Source organism: Chelonia mydas, chromosome 14 (assembly GCF_015237465.2).
Source record: "Chelonia mydas isolate rCheMyd1 chromosome 14, rCheMyd1.pri.v2, whole genome shotgun sequence".
NCBI lineage: Eukaryota > Metazoa > Chordata > Testudines > Cheloniidae > Chelonia > Chelonia mydas.
This window is the reverse complement of record NC_051254.2, coordinates 20,113,955-20,131,801: the sequence shown is the minus strand read 5'-3', so window position 1 is coordinate 20,131,801 and position 17,847 is coordinate 20,113,955. Positions and strand designations below refer to the sequence as shown.

At 46.7% G+C, this 17,847-nt stretch overlaps 1 protein-coding gene and 1 non-coding gene across 3 annotated transcripts in view; one reads left to right on the top strand and one right to left on the bottom strand.

The window, feature by feature from the left end:
• Positions 1-17,847, bottom strand: part of TRIM16 (tripartite motif containing 16) — a 104,061-nt gene that overhangs the window by 58,837 nt on the left and 27,377 nt on the right. The window lies entirely within an intron of this gene.
• TRNAS-AGA lies at positions 5,203-5,284 on the top strand. The gene has a single exon. It is a non-coding gene; the product is annotated as a tRNA-Ser (tRNA).

The window sequence follows — 17,847 nt, the reverse complement described above, 5'->3', positions numbered from 1 at the left end:
ATGTGTTCCAGTCCCCTAATCATTTTTGTTGCCCTCCGCTGGACTCTTTCCAATTTTTCCACATCCTTCTTGTAGTGTGGAGCCCAAAACTGGACACAGTACTCCAGATGAGGCCTCACCAATGTTGAATAGAAGGGAACGATCACGTCTCTCGATCTGCTGGCAATGCCCCTACTTATACATCCCAAAATGCCATTGGCCTTCTTGGCAACAACGGCACACTCGTATCCAGCTTCTCGTCCACTGTAACCCCTAGGTCCTTTTCTGCAGAACTGCTGCCTAGCCATTCGGTCCCTAGTCTGTAACGGTGCATGGGTGCAAGGACTCTGCACTTGTCCTTGTTGAACCTCATCGGATTTCTTTTGGCCCAATCGTCTAATTTGTCTAGGGCCCTCTGTATCTGCCTCTCCTCCCAGTTTAATGTCATCTGCAAATTTGCTGAGGGTGCAATCCACACCATCCTCCAGATCATTTATGAAGATACTGAACAAAACCAGCCCGAGGACCGACCCTTGGGGCACTCCACTTGATACCGGCTGCCAACTTGACATGGAGCCATTGATCACTACCTGTTGAGCCCGACAATCTAGCCAGCTTTCTATCCACCTTATAGTCCATTCATCCAGCCCATACTTCTTTAACTTGCTGGCAAGAATACTGTGGGAGACTGTGTCAAAAGCTTTGCTAAAGTCAAGGAACAACACGTCCACTGCTTTCCCCTCATCCACAGAGGCTGTACACTGCCTTACACTGTGATATTCCCAGCACCTGCTCTTTGCTTTCTCTCAGAGGGCTACCAACAGCCTAGGCCAGCAGCTACAAGCTACCAGCCAGCTTTTTTTAAGCAAGCACATTTATTCCTAAGGTGAAAGCTTTATAGAGAAAACATGTTAAAAAAAAAAATCAATAGACATTCCTATATGCATGCTAAAACTTACTAGAAGTCACCCATCAGTTTGATGGGGCCCTACCAGGTGAAAGACTTTCCAGCACTTCTGCAAGGGTTGGGGCCCTTGGACAGCGGCTCCTGTCCATTTGCTGGATCCGAAAAAAGGTCCTGAGTCAGTTTAAATGCAGCCTTCTAATGCCAAAAGCCCTTTCTTGGTCTCCATAGTCACTGGAAATCCAGTTTGAACCAGAATATGCAAACTTCCCCAGAGAATGGTACTTCTCCGGAGGTGTTTACAATGCGAGTGATTGACATAATCACTCCCCACTGTTTTAACTCCTGACAGAGCTGTGGTTACCCTCCCACATCGGTAAAACACAATAATACATACAAGCCCACAGTGATATGTAAACTTCATACAATATGTTCCCCCAAACATACTGCAGACAGTTGCAAAATTGTGACAGATCTGCAACACGGGAGACTACAACTCCCATCAGCCCTCTTGGTTGCAGAGAAAAAGCTTAAAAATGGGACCCAAGAGAGTCTCAATAAACCCTAAAGGCTCAATAAACAGAAGGTAATTAAAAAGAACCATGTTTTAAATCTCATGATTTTTTAAGCCAAATATCCAGGATTGGGGGGAGGGGAAGGGCGACTGATGCTTTTTGAACACTTGTCATTAGCAGTATTGCGGCTGGGTTTGACTTCATCAGTTAAAGCCATGCGAAGCTTGGTAGCTTCCAAGAACAAAGGCTTGGGTGAATTTTGTTTAATTTCTGCTTGTTCAGGTTTACACACACACACACACCCCCCCGAGTTTCACAGACCAGGAGCCACCCAAGGTAAGCCCGTGCTGCAACCCCGAGCCCCCCCCCAAACTCGGAGCCCCCTGCTGCATTCCAAACCCCTCATCCCCCGCCCCAGCCCACAGCCTGCACCCCCAGCCCAGAGCCCATACCCCGTCCTGCACCCCAACCCTTTGCCCCAGCCTACAGCACCCTCCCACACCTTGAACCCCTCATCCCTGGCCCCACCCCAGAGCCCACACCCCCAGCCCAGAGCCTGTACTGCCTCCTGCACCCCAACTCCCTGGCTCAACCCGCAGCCCCCTCCCACAGTTCAAATCCCTTGGCGCCACACCCCCAACCTGAAGCCCCCTCCTGCGCTCCAAACCCCTCATCCCTAGCCCCAGCCCAGACCCCATACCCCCAGCCCAGAACCCATACGCCCTCCCAGACCCCAACCCCCTGCCTCAACCCACAGCCCTCTTATAGAATCATAGAAGATTAGGGTTGGAAGAGACCTCAGGAGGTCATTTAGCCCAACCCCCTGCTCAAAGGAAAACCAACCCCAACTAAATTACTCCAAATCATTCTTGCACTCCGAATCCCTCAGCCCCACCCCCCAGCCTGGAGCCACGTCCTGTACCCCAAACCCCTCATCCCCAGCCCCACCCCAGAGCCCGCACCCCTATCTGGAGCCCTCAGCCCCTCCCGCACCCCAACCTCCTGCCCCAGCCCAGTCATGGTGAGTGACGGTGGGGGAGAGTGAGCCACTGAGGGAGGGGGAATGTAGTGAATGGGGGGGCGGGGCCTCAGGGAAGAGGTGGGACTAGGGTATTTGGTTTTGTGCGATTAGAAAGTTGGCAACCCCTACAGCCCCTGGCAGCTTCCATCAGCTCTGTTCCCCTCCTGGAGCAGCAGCCACAGAGCCCCTTGTTCCAGGGACCCACCACAGGAGTTAGCTGTACTCCACTGTGGCTTTCTCCCCAGGACTCAGCCTGTCTCAGTCTTTCCTCCTTCCAGCAGCCCTTTATAGGCCCAGATGTTGCCCAGCCCTCTTGAATTAGCTGAACTGGGCTCACCTGCTCCAGTCCAGGGGCACTGAGTTCAGTCAATCCACAGAGACCAGCTACCCTGTGGCAGGCCACCATTAACATTATCTGAGCAGTGCTATTATCCCCATTTTGGAGGTGGGCAACTGAGGCACAGAGAAACTAAGGCCCAGATCCACAAGGAGTCTTAGGCACTATGATCCACAAAACTGCCAACAAACCCTATAGGCACCTAAACTCACTTGCCATGCCAGAGAGCAAGTGAGAATGACTCCGCAGTCCAGCGGTTAGGGCACCAACATGGGAGATCCAGGGTCCAGTCCCCCTGCTCCAATCACTCTTCCATTATTTATCCACAGTGGGACAGCTTCATAGGAGAGGTTGAGGGACCCCCACATCAGACTATCCCATAGTCTGTGGTGAGCGCTCTCTCCTGAGAGGTGAGAGAACCCTGTTCAAATCCTTTCTCCCACTCTGGCAGAAACGGGCGGGGGAACTGAACCTGAGTCTCCCACATCCCAGGCAAAGGCTCTAACCACTAGGCTAAAAGTTACAAGGTAGATGGCAGCAGCACCACCACTTCCTCCTGCTGCTCTTATGTGTGGAATGTGGTTGGTGCCAAACTCATTCCCTCCAGAAGTGGCTTAGGTGCCTAAGCTGCCTTGCTCCAGGTTCCCATTCATGGATCGCTAAGTACAGATGGCTGCCTCTCTGCAGCCTGGACTTTGGTGCCTGTCTCTGAGATAGGGGCCGGGGTTAGCACACACATCTGTCATTAGCATATCCCATTGGCTAGCTGAGGTGACTCCCCGCCTCGCATGCTGGCTTGGGTGGATCACATTCTTAAGCGCCTCTCTCCCCCCTGCCCATTGTATACGGCACTTAGGGGCCTAACTCAGCTTTGTGGATTGTGCGGTTGTCCCTGTGATCTTCTAGGCGCTAGGACACTCAATGTTGCAACAGCTAAGTCCCTTTGTGGATCCCACCCTAAGTGTTTTGCCCAAGGTCACACAAGTAGACTATGGCAGAGGAAGCAAACCCAGGTTTCCTGTGTCCCAGGCTAGCACCTTAACCACTGGACCTTCATTCCTCCAGCAAGCTTATATAGAGATCTTTGGATAAAGAATACTATAGAAGTGCCGAGAGTTATAATTATAACTATGCTGGTCCCTATTGCTACTCTCCGAGGTCAGGGAAACTCTTAAAGAGATGATGGCCTCCCCCTCCTTTCCCATTTCTCCTCACTGAGCTCAGAGACATGGGCCGGGCTAGCGCCTCCTCAGCACCACAACACCCTCCAGAACCCCACGCAGTCTGTTAGCTAATCACAGAGCACTTCAGCCCCAACACATTACATGGGGATGAATCACTCACTGACCTCTGCCTTCTGGAGTGTTCAGTTTCTTCTAATTTTATGGGCTGTATCAACTGGGTTATTGAATCCAGATGTCTGCAAAATGTGACCGCAAAGCAGAGAAACCCAGAAGGAGTGGAGTCAGTGGCAGGAATCGGAGCTGGTAATTCATTTTTCATAAACAAACAATGGCCTAGGAGGAAGAGAGCCACCTATTCTCCCCACTCACTACCTTGGATCCTGAAGGAGCAAGCAGCAGGTTATTATCGCCCCGAGCAATTCCAGATTTCTCACAATAACTATCTTGTCCACTCATCCTTTCCGAACGACTCAAACACTGGAGGCATAAGCCGCATGGTTATTCTCAGGCTCAGACTGTGATGGCTCCCCCCGGATGATGTCCTGAAATAGCAGCAGTACAAGTGTGGACCCAGCTTGGCTTTGGTGCTTCATTAGGGGCATCAAACCTTCTACGGGAACAGCAAGTGGGCAGGAACAGAGCCTCAGGGTTCTTGAGTTGTCTCCTTCTGTACAACTGAATCATGGCATGAGTTGGCCAGTGACTGGTATCAGCTGACAAGCTCGAACAGGAATACATGGTTTGGGTAGAAATGCAGCTGGGTACGAGACAACCGGTGTGTAGTTGTCGCAGGGAGCCAAGCATTAATACACTCAAGCCCCGCTTAAAACTACAAATAAAAGCATGTTTGTGACCCCTTTACAACATGGTTGTCCCCAGACACGGGCCAAATGTGGCACCATCTTTGCAGTGTACATGGGATCTTGACTATGTCCCTGACCCATCCTAAAGCCTTGGAGAATCAAAGGCTCTATTGTGGTTCAGGGACATGGTTAAGGTCCTGTCTACATGACAAAATTAAGCCATGCTTTACCTGCGTCAGGAATGACTGCTGTAACTGAGTCTCCAGTAGAAGTGTATTTACAATGTAACGTAAAGAACTAACTGCTTTGCTGTTCTGGAAAATGGTGCTTGACTGCAGTTTGGATTCTGATTGGTAACTCTTTTTTTAATATAAGGACAGAACATCATTTCACTCTGGCCCTTGTTTAAGGCAGCAAAATTACTTGAAAAATATAGCACAAATTTTGATGGGGCTCACAGCTGTGATGGCCAAGTGGTTAAGGTGTTGGACTAGAAATCCAATAGGGTTTCCCTGCACAGGTTCAAATCCTACTCACAGCAAGGCCATACTTGCTAACCAGGGCAATACATCTCTACAGACCCCTGAGATGCTCTCAATACACTCCCCACCCCAAGTAAACCCTGTTCTGCTGCTTGAATAGAGATGCCTGGGATGGTGCCTCACGCTGTGTCCCTGAGGTCCGAGGCAAATTCTCAGCTCCCGAAGCCTCTGCCACTCACCTTTGGGGGAGGGATAGCACAGTGGTTTGAGCATTGGCCTGCTAAACCCAGGGTTGTGAGCTCAATCCTTGAGGGGGCCATTTGGGATCTGGGGCAAAAATTGCGGATTGGTATTGCTTTGAGCAGGGGGTTGGACTAGATGACCTCCTGAGGTCTCTTCCAACCCTGGTATTCTATGCTACGTCTGTAACAGTCGCCCCTAGGAGCTCCAGTCAAAGATCAGAACCCCACTGAGCTAGGTATGGTCAAGTAACAAAGAGGGCCCCCACTCCAGAGAGTTCACAATCTAGGTATCAGACAGGAGGAAGCAAATGGACGAGAGGCAAATGGGTGTGAGGCTGAGATAATAAAACAGCATGAAAGACGATGTCTCAGCTCCCCTCTTGTCCAGCCTAAAACAGTGTTATTTAAAAGGGCCAGTACTTGGCACTGTGACGGTCTGAATGGGAATGCATGTACAGGGAAAGTTGAAAAGTTCCTGGCCGGGTGCACCCCAACAAAGGCTCCTATGGGGGAGGAACAGAGAGGGTACAAGAAAGGCAGGACTGAGGGAGGGAAAAACACTTATTTTTTAAATAGATCCCTGTCCTTTCCCTTATCTGAGGCTTTGGCATGATGAGCTGCTCTGAGACTATCTTAGCTGGGGATTTCAAAGAACTGTCTACAGATTCCATGTCCCCTGAGAGGGGATTTTTCATCTCATATGTCACTGACAACTTTCCACAGGGATGCCAGAAAGCCTGCACAGGCTGTTTTTATACTGAGGACAGAAGGAGCTTCAGGAACACTGCAGGCTGCATGTAGGAAAGGAGTTGTAATAATTAGGCCTCCAAGTTTACCCTAATTGTGAGCTCAACTGTAAAGAGTAAATGTAAGTTCATAAGATGTCACATTAACCTATAATACGTTAATAGGAAAAGGTGCACAAGTGAGACAAAAGGACTAAATTAGTCCAAACAAAAAGGCCTATTGATGTAACTCAAGGACTGTATTAAAATCATGCCCAATAAACAAAAAGGAGCAGAGGACCAGAATCAATTAATCAAAATTGGTGTGTCAAAATTGGTGGACAAACTAATAATGGGATGGGCTATTCTGCCTTTTGGGGTCCTTAAAGAAAGAAACTTTGGGAGAAAAATTGGCTACTGGAGCAAACTTCACTCATCTCCTAGGGCCCAGAGCCTTTGTCACCATGATCCTGAGATATGTCCTGATCAGACAGGGCATTGCCACCTTCACCGGCTCCAGCCAAATCCCAACCACCACTTGGGATGAAACAGGATTAGACTTTAACAACGATGATAGCTCCCACCCATTTCAACTTGCTTCTCTTTTCCCCAAAAAGGACAATTATCTTTTATACCAATCTAAGACCGTCAAACCCGGGGGGTTTCCTTAAAAAAAAAAAAAAACTCTACAACTAATGGGTTTGTCCTCTCGTTTTCACACACACCCCTTTTCAGTGGTAGAATGGAAAAAGGAAAAAAAAAGGGGGGGGAAGGAAAACCCCAAAAAGCCAAAAAAAATTAAATGTCTATAGGAGTTTTTGTGAAAACATTCAAACAAATAACAAAATATTCATTTTCAAAATCTGGAGCATGAAAATAACTTCAAGAAGTGCCGACATTTTGGGGAATTTTCTTTTTCAGTTTCTCAGCCAGCTCTACTGATGTGTAAGCCCCACAGGGGATATTCACCCCTGTGCAGACACAAGGCCTATGCACAACTGCAACCCTGGTGGCTTAAGTGGGATGAAAGTGAGGCATAACACTTGGGGCTGGCTCGCTGTACAAGGGTGAATTTCCCATGTCAAGCTGCTTTTCAATTTGTTGTGCAACCTCTGTGCAGTGTTATAACACCAGCCATCCAAACTGTACGTCAAGGAGGAGTGTCACAGGGTAAGAGCCTGTTAAATTGCTAACTTTGCATTCCAGTTCATTCAGCACTTGCTGCTCAGAGCAAATGTAAGTTGCACTGTGGTAGATGAGCCCACAAGATGTTTCTCATTTTCTGTCCAGTCCTTGGAAAGAATAAAGCATAGTATGAAAAAAATAAGGAACAATATGAGATACAAGCTTTGCATTCATACTGGAGCTCATTTTATTGTACCTGGGTGGCTGAATCGTTACTGTGCTTGGCTTTTCCTTTCGCTGCCTCTGCATTGTAATAATGTCCCATTGTACTGGAAACTCAAATTGCGATTTAAGATGAACTTTGTATCTGAGCCCATAACTCTTGTGCAACAGCAGCGTGTGCATCAAGAATGATCTGAGAACACTAAGGGGGATGAGTTTTACATATGCATGTCTTCATGCCAAGGTTCAGCCTGATGTGAATTGAAACAGCTGACTTCTAACACCCCCTCAAAAACCAGAGCTTATTGGAAGGGAATCCCTGCCAGAAGAGAAACTATAGCAACCGCTGCAATAAAATAACATTTCTGCATACAGCTATTTTTACATAGCAGTGCCACTCCTGGCATGACAGTTTAGAGCACCTTTCTGAGCTTTGCTGCCAGGCTTAGATGGATATCATAGTAGAGAGACAAGGTGAGTTAAGTAATCTCTTCTGTTGGTGACATAGACAAGATTTCAAGTTTATACAGAGCTCTTCCTCAAGTCTGGGATATGTACCTCTGTGTACTTTGAAAGCTTGTTTCTCTCACCAACACAAGTTGGTCCAATAAAAGATATTACCTCACCCTCCTTGTCTTCCTAATATCCTGAGGCCAAAATGGCTACAATAACACTACATACAACAATGGATAGTATCATAGTAGTCAGAGGCAGAAGAGTCTATTAGATTGTCAAATACATCCTCCTGCAAGGGTAGAAAATACTGCCCAAAGAAAATGATTAATCAGACTTTAGATTTATTCTAGGCTTGATCTTGCCCAAAAGACATAGGGCCAAATTTTGTTAGGGCCAAATTTTGAACCCTCTGAAGTCAATGGGACTTTTGCAATTGACTTCAGTTGGACTACCATAAACAACCCCACCATTGGACTGGCCCTAAAGCCTGGAAAAGAGTATTTGTGCCCTGTGGAAAGTAGAGGGTGATGATCCATGGTAGAGATATTGATTCAGGGTCCATCTTGGCCCTATTGAAGTCAATGGAAATTTTGCCATTGACTTCAGAGGGGCCAGGATTTCACCCAAAAAGTGAACCCCTCTGCCAGCTCAATTTCTAGGAAGGACTGACTTCGCATATCCTTTCAGCCTATGGACCACATATGTGCTGCTTTGGCCTCTTTTGCATGAAACAAGTGTCTTTGAGTATTTACCATGGCAGAGAAGACAGATTTCCTGAAAAAAAGTATAATTCTTTCTACCTTCTTGCTAGTATTTCTGATTATGGTTCTCAGGTTGCATTGTGACTCTAGAGACTAGGTAATATTCAGGATCTTATGTTGGACAAAAAACCGAGAGAGGACACTACAGACAAAAACAACAGGAAGTGAGTGTAACGGCTTTTAGAGGTAGAATCTAACCACAGGTGCCCTGAAAGAATCTGACATGGCACGTTAGCAGGGGCCGAGTCCTAGAGTCCTGTTAGTGGACGTCAGGTGTTTTGAGATAAGCAGTGCTGGGCACTATGCATCTAAGCTTAGGATCCATCCTTTAATGGACAGATAAGAGGCATGTAGTATGATTCAGAAGGCCCTCCAACTTTGCTATGTCCTTGTGGTGGGGTGTACCAGGCTCTTTGAGGCACCTGCTAGAGGCCTCATGGTTCTACCACACTCTGCCCCGAAAAGCAGTTAAGGTAGGTCCTCCAGACCTGCCTATAAAGGCTGCAGGGAAGCAGCCAATCAGAGTTCAGCAGGCTCAGATAAGAAGAGCTGCAGGGCCTGAGCTAGTCAGTTGCTGGCAGGAACCAGAGGAACAAGGAAGATGCTCCTTGCTGGAGCCCAAGGGAGAACCAAAAGATGGGTTCTGGTGACATTGGCATTCCATGAGGAAGAAATTCAGCCCTGAGGTCGGGGTGAAGAGGAAGGGGCTATGTGGGAAGTGGCACAGGGAATAGCAGGAGAAGCTGCAGCAGTATTCACTGCTTTTTGTAGGGTCCCTGAGTTGGGACTCAGAGGAGTAGCAGGGTGGCCTAAGCTCTGAGAAGGGAATAAGGCTTGTTTAGAAGCCCAAATTAAGGGCGGGACTTAGTCTCCAGGGAGAAAGCACTGGGGGCGGTCCTCTATACCTGGACAGACATAGACTTCAAGCTAGCCCAGAAGGGCATGAGAACTGAGGCCAAAGACAGGGCTAAAGATGCCAACAAGGGCACAGTGATAGGTCCTGTTGGACTTTTGTTACCCCAGAGGCGGTTCCTTCATGTGATGAGACTCTGTGTGACTTGGCCAGAGGGCTGAGCCACTGAAGAACCACCTGACGAGGGTAACTGCCAACAGTGGACACTGCGAGCAGAGAAATAGAGAGTGCAGGTTCACACACACCCGACAGGAGGTGCTCACGAGAGATGAATGCACACAGTCACAGTCCTTTACATGATGGAGAATACCTGAACTCAGTTAAAAGAGCAACAGTTATTTCAGATCCAATACTGAGTGCATGCTAGACTATTTGTAGAGAATTATTCTTTCATGCTAATTTGACTTGCATGAACTTGGTGCCTCTATGAATGTATTGGGCAGATAGCACCGACTAGAACAAGGCAGAGTGCAAACTTGAGATCCTGGTGGTGCCAATGCTCCTCAACCATGACCCAAAGCATCCCTGCTATTCCAACTTTACACTCCTGACCTATAGCTTTGCCAATTCACATCACTTGTCACCTGCGAGTCTATTCTTGGGCCCAGCAGACCTCTGCCAATGAGTCTCATTCCTAATCCATAATACCCTCTGCCGAGAACTAGGCTCCTACTTTGTCAATGAATCCTGACCTGAAGTGACTTCTGTTACAATAGCCCCAGGCTCCATCACTACTTTGTTGGTTCACATGCTGTGCTGCATGCTATTCCAGTTGTGAGTCCCGTGCACAACTCAATGCACCTTGAGTAAAATGTATCCCTGCGCTGAAAGCCAACATAAGCGTTATGCACCACTTAGGTCTCCAAAGGACAGTTTAAGTGGGAACTAAGTCTTGGATAGACCTCTGGATGGGGTGAATTTCAGATTTATTGAAGCTATGGACGATTGTGAATTTATAGCTCTCTCTCTTTTTACTATTTATAGTACAAAATGTGTGTAAACCCTGAAAAGAAATCAAAAGGTAGCCAAATTTTGCCAAGAGATTAAATCTGAGTTTTGTAGGATTTCTTGAGAGGGTAAAAGTAAGGTAGTGCTCTCCACAGTTTGCAAAATACTCTCTGTGTTTGAGATCTGAAACACATTGGCTCCAATAACCTGCTCCTTGTGGAGTCACGTTGTCTGTAAATAAGCACACCTTAGGCAGACTGAAGTAAGCAAACCTTGTGAGCTCCTAACTTAATATTTAGAAAAGATGTATATATCCCACCCTCTTAAGCAAATCTGTTTGTCATAAGCCTTTAAGAAAAAGAACAATAGAGCTTCTCTTTGGCGAAGTATTTACCAGCGTCATTAGTGCATGACTCTATTACATTAGCTGCACAAAACAAACAAATTCTCCAGGGATATGCAGGTAGGGGATGATCCATGGGTTCAAAGTATGTGTTGATGACAGGGTTGCCAACCCTCCAGAATTGTCCTGGAGTCTCCGGGAATTAAAGATTAATCTTTAATTAAAGATTATATCATGTGATGAAACCTCCAGGAGTATGTCCAACCAAAATTGGCAACCCTAGTTGATGATTCAAGCTATTCAAGATGCTGTAAACTTCCTGGGCCTGATCCTCCATTGCCCTGTACCTTCTGTCAACATTTATACCAGCACGAAGAGAGAGTGAAAGGCCTCCTGATCAGAAGGGAAGCATCTTGCACTCAGTGGCATTGGCATAAGTGACCGTACAAGGTGCCAAGGATACCAGGCTCCCTGCCTCTCAGGCTAGTTTTCAGTAGGGCACTATGGCATTAAGGAAAACAATCTGATGTTTGGAAGTTTGACATTGGATCCAAAGGAGGCTGCTCAGGTTATCTGGTGCAATTTTTAGTTAACATTCCTCAGTTAGTGTGTTTTAAAATTGACCTGAGGAGAGCTGGGTACTCTTGGGCATGGACAATTGACATTGCTGACTGAAACTAAGCTGGACCGTGGTTGACCCACCTGACCACTGATCTACCAGCTTGCCCCTTACTGTTCTGCCAATCCATCTGTCTTAATCCAGACCTTGTTCTCCCATTCTTGGGCCTCTCCTCAACAGATACGAATAGTCAGGTCAAAATATTCAGCTGTGGCCTGTGATTCTGGTGGCCTCGGGTTTTGGGCGCCCAGCTCAACATATTTGGGGCCTGATATTCAAAGGTGCCAGATCTTACTGACTTCAACTCAAGTGGCAGGTGCTCAGCCCGCCAGAAAAATGAGACTCAAAAACAGAGGCACACAGAATTAGAGACTGCTCTTGAGAAGTTTGGCCTTACTGGGAACCCAATGAAAGAGGTTAAGTAGAATGTGGATAATCAGTCTTGCCTGCTTCTCAGGGAGTTACTTTGAGGATTTATCAGCCAGTGCTTACAGTGCTTTGAAGAGGAAAAGTTTTATTATGTGTTAAATTGAAACATGATGCGCAAGACTTCTTGGTGAGAAGACCCAAGAGGCTTAAGCTATGTATCTAGCACTATATTAATATGCTACATAACTGAGCATATAAACATCAAAATGCAAAATAAACACTGTGGGGCCAGGTCTCCAGCTGGTGTCAAAGAGCAGTATCAATCCATGGATTTCAATGGAACTACACCTATGTACACCAGCTGAAGACATGGCAGTGTCCAAAAAATTGGGCCTGTTACTCGGTCTTGCTAAGGTACTTATATGGCCCCCAGTTACCGTTATCTGAGCACTCCCCAGAACCCTGTGAGGTGGAAACTATTATTCGTATTTTACTGAGGCTGAGTGAAACTACGTAACTTGCCCAAAGTCACAGAGTCTGTGGTAGAGCAGGGGTCTCCCAAACTAGCATCCTAATCACTTTCTCTCGCTCACACACACGCTGATTTTACATGGTGGTAACTTCTCTGACTGATTTTTAAACAGACTAGATGAGAGCAGAATGGGGCCCCTTGTTTATCCATGAAATGTAACTCAGCACCCAGGCAGTTGGAGGGAGAAATACATTAATCAAATTAAAGATTACAAAAGACAGCTTCAATATTGACTTACACAAAGTGAAAAAGAAAAGGTGCGTCAGCCCAAAACTCAAAAATGTGGCTACAATCGAAAGGCAATTCTCCCTGCTCCCTTCTCTACTTTTCTGTGGTTTGCAGTATATTATTTGCTGGATATTTTACCTCACCCTGTTTACCTCAATCTGCAACTCCCTGGCCTTTGTGTGAATTACTCCCCCACCTAGAATGTCACAGACGAACCATCTGTTTCACCCAAATTTGAGCTCAGCTCTATCCCACTATAGCCCCAAACATCTGGCAATTTCAATTCAAGAAAGGCCCAAGACTAGGACTACTAGGAAATGTTTCAAGTCAAAACTATTATTTAGATTGGAAACTCTTCAGGGCAGGGACCATCTTATGGTTCTGTGTTTGTACAGCGCCTAACACAATGGGGTCCTGGGCCATGACTGGGGCTTCTAGGTGCTATGATAATACAGATAAATTGTTATAATGAATTCTAATCAGACTAGAGCGTGCTGACAGAGGTGCATTGAGAAGGAAGTTTGCACACCACCCGCCACATCATGTCTGGCTCTAGCCAGGGCTATTTGGCCCTCACTTTCTTGTGCGCTAAATTCACTCACTAATTTAAAAGAGGCACAGGAAACAAAGGCAGAGCTGGAGTCACTGTATCCTCCACCTGGGAGCAGCCGGGGAGAGCTGTCCTGCCAGGAATTATTTTAACCTTTAATATTTTTGGCAGCAGAATGTCAGTCAAGTGTTTCCTACTGGGTTTTGAGTTCTATTGGTGTGATAAGCTGGCAGGCCCCAGGAGGATCCTATTCTGGGAGGGAGGCAGGTTTGTTTTCCATGCTAATCGGCAACTAGTCAGCTACCCAGCCAGAAACAGGGGAACTTTCCCTCTCCCCACACCCAACCCAAGGAACCTCCACACACAGAATGAGGTACAGGGGGCTCAACTCCATGCTTCACCTCACAAGAGGAAGGGTTGCAGCTCTGAGCTGCTCTGAGGGATCAACATGGCACCCAATGTAAATGAGATCAACCTGATGGTTAAACAGATTGAACAGGAGAAGGAGCTCTCACCGCACCAGCTGGGAGGGGCAGTTCTAACTCGGACTATAGCAGATGTGGAAAAGCTGTGTTCACCCCATCCCACCTCCCTACCCTTTTTATTTTATCCCTTGGAACAGCCCAGGTTGCTGGCCATGGCCCAGAATAATAGGCAGAGCCCAAAGTGTTCTGGTCAAGCCCCCTTTCATCCTAACCCCTCACCCAGCATGCCCCATCACTAGGTGCACCCCTGGTTGCTGGGAATAGAGGATAATGCTTGCTAGTTCTTTACAACTACATCCATCCTGACTGGAGGTCTGGACAGCACTGACGGAGGACTCCCAGCCTGCTCTCAGGACACTGGTTTATCCAAGGGCTAACAGCTTAGGTTGGTCCAAAGCCTAGCTCAGGAAGCTGGAAGGGAAGGTAGGGGAATCCTTCCAGGGTGTTACATGTATAGCTCTACAGGAGGTTTTCATCTTCAGTGGCAATGGCAGACTTAGTGGAGAATGGTGCCAGCTCTTCCTGTGCCTAGGTTCACAGGACCGGGCTGGAATGTGGTTGGGGGCACGGGATGGATAACAGCAATTTCAAGGCATGTGAAAAATAACTAAAGTGGTTTTTTGTTTGATTGGGGGGGTTCTGGGAGGGCGGGGGCGGGCCTTTATCTCATTATTTGACTCCAGATGCTGACCTTGGCTCTGGGAAACTCATTTGTCTTGACTTCCAATTGGGGAACTTTCTGAGCCAAAGGCAAACATCTATAGATTTATGCCATTTGGAAAAATCAGACAGTTGTGAGCCAAGCCACTTAACATATAAAACAAAAAGTCAATCCTGCAGGGATAATTCAAAGCTGACTCCAGAGCTCTGAAACGCCAAGCCAGAGATGACAGGAGTTGTAATTTGCACCATCTCCTTCTAGTTCACGAATGCCAGAATCTGCTGGATGCTCAGATCTGTGTGGACTATGGAACAGGGAGAAGCCAGAGGGAGACATTTCTTTTCTTTTCTCTGGGCTGTTTGTGCTAATTAAGGCAAAGGGGTCTGGCAGGGCTGGAAACAAACTAAGTTATCTACATGGCCAAGAGCTGCAAAGACAGTCATAGTCCATGTTTTTTCCATTGCGTTCTGCCAAAATACCCCATAGTACTCTCTAGAGATAAGACACAGTCCAGTCTTCCTGCTACAGCAACTCCGTTATAGGTCTTTGCTTTTCCCCAGAAAAAACGGTGATCAGCAATGAATCATTCCAAGGTAATTAGGGCTGATCTGGTTGGTTTAGTCTCTAAGCCACAAGCCTCTTAAAACTTAGGTCTGCAGGCTAACCCCACTCAACTTCCCAGAGGTAGCCCATCTGTGCAGTGTTTTTAATTTGCAAGACTCCCTACTGGGCAGGGTACTAAAGGCACCATGGAAAAATGCTGGACACAGCTTCTTCCAGCATAATCACCCTGATGTTGTGTTCGTTCTGTTAGCACGATTATCAACCCGGTGCAGCAAAAGCAGCAGTGGATGGTGCCCTTTAAAAACGGCTGAAAAAGGCAGAGATGGTGAAAGGAAGTTGATAGTCCAGAGACGGGTTGATTGGCTGAGTTCCTGATAAATAGGAGAGCTGTTGGGAGAACACGACAATGCAGCATTTTACTGAAAGGATGTGGGTTTTCATGGGTTTAAGGGAACCAAGTGCTTCTGAAAGGTACCACACTTATGCCCCTGCAAAGTTCACAGTGTAGCTTCATAGAAGAACCATGGCAATGCAAGCCTCCTCATGCTGCCTCACCAATCAGCTGGATTCCCTACTACCTGGTATTTGTGTTGTCATTCACACCTGTCCCAAATGAGTGCAAGGCCTCCATTCTGATTTGGTAGCATGTTGGACAGGTCTAAATGACGACACAAGGTACAAAGCAGTAGAGAATCAGGCCCATTGTGCTTGATCTCTGATGGGACAACCAGTTGAGGCAATAGGGGAATTTAGATTCAAGGGACCATCTTCGGTCACTGGCTTTTTTGCCCAGACAGCCAGCAATGGGGCCAAATTAGTGAGGTTCTCCCTTCTGTAGATACCTGCTGACTAGGAGTCTTATTAAAACAACGAACCCATTCCACCTAGGCCGTTGACTGTCCATCAAAAGATGATGTTCAGTACTGATCTTGGCTTTATTGGAACCAATGACCTAGTAGCCAAAGGTTCCATAGCCCATTAATAAATTCATGAGTCATCCCATTCCGTATATATCATCCCCCTATGTTCAATCTCTCCATCAATTCTTATTGCCCTTTCAAAAAAAAAAAAAAATAGAGACCAAGTGTGAATGTGATAGAGTGACATCAACTTGGAGAAATTCTCTGGGAGGAGGGGAGCCACAGTTAGGCTACTTCTGGCTGAAGCTGGGTCACCATAATGCAGGGCTTTGAGGAGTAGTTCTTGGATGGAACAGTGGGTCACCAGGTACCAAAACAGTTGGGAAGGCAAAAATGTGACAGATTCCACATTGCTCTTTGCTAGGGTGACCAGACAACAAATGTGAAAAATCGGGACAGAGGGTGGGGGGTAATAAGAGCCTATATAAGAAAAAGACCCACAAATCGGGACAGTCCCTATGAAATTGGGACATCTGGTCACCCTACTCTTTGCAAAGTCCATCCAACTCTCTGTGGGCCTTCTTTATATTAAGCCCTTCAATGTCAGCAGCCCAGCCTTCAGATCCCTGAGAAAAGGTTTGCTACAGTAATTGACTAGACACTGCCGTATAGCTTCTGTAAGACCCACTCTATTTGCCAGTGCTCTGTGGCTGCTTTGCACAGCTCCTGGAGGAAAAGCTTCCCTAAAGTGAGTGGGGCCAGCCACAACAGGATGCTCCAGGATAGGGGAATTCCCAGGATGCTCTGAGTCATGATGGCAACTCCTACATCATCATGTGACCAGAGGGCATGGCCAATGAAACGAAGGCCTGGGCAAGATATCCCTGCATCCAGCTAGTGCTCAGCTGCCAGAATGGTTCCTGGGTATCACTGGCACCCAGCATAGATCAGTGTAGCCTTCAGGTTGCTCTATTTTACACAGGGCAACTGCCCCATTAGTCAGGGTCCTCCTGGATCCACCTCTCCAGACCTGATGAGCACTCCTCTGGCTAGCTGGAGAATCTAGGCCGTAGTGTCTAGACCAACACTATAGTACTTCCTAATAAAGGAATGAGGAACCTCATAGTATCAAACTAATGTGCACAGCCCAACACCCACAAGCATTCCCTCCCCCTAAACCCCTGAAATAACAAACATGTGTGTGTGTTCATTCACACCCATTGGATGGAAAATAATTTAGATAAGGAATAGGTTTTCATTTCAAGTCGCTAATGGCCTTCAGGATCAAGCTTCTATAGAACCCTGAGCTAGCAATCTATAGCTGTAACCACTGATTAGGATTTCTGATTATCAGCATGCAGCTCTTGAAATTATGATTGTTACATTACCATGCACACATCATGCAAAGCATGAGTGGCTGAGATCACCTCTTTGTTAATCCTCCTCTTCTCCACATAAGTCCATTAGCAGATGGTAAGAGCCTGCCTGGGTTTTGCTGATTGCTAGCGATGAGAAATTCTGAGCGGCTGAGCTTGTGACCGAGAGCCACTGCCAAGTAAAATATTGGATTTGATGATGTCCTGACTATACAAAGTAGTCTACACCATAAAATAAATGATTCCACGTAGCAAAGCGAAAGGGAATTTGTAACAACTGAAGATTTCAGCAGAAGTATTACTGAGCCTGTCTGAAGTTAAAGGCATCTTTTATGACAAAAACAGGTGTGAACTGTCAATCTTTCCATCACCTCCCCAGCTCCAACCAAGAAAGGGAATTATTAGTTGCAATCAGCCAGCATAGCTGGATATTTTTTCCAGGTTTCATAAACTGCATTTAACAGTCAGAAAAAATAGAAACAGTGAAAATATGTTAGAGACATTCAGAGCACCCGTAAAAGTACAAATAGTTATAAATGTGGACATGACAAACAGGAAAATTAGAGGTTGCTCCTGTGTTCTGCTAATATGTCAGGAGAAAACTGTACTTAGATCGTAACTCCAAAAACCAAAATCTCCATTT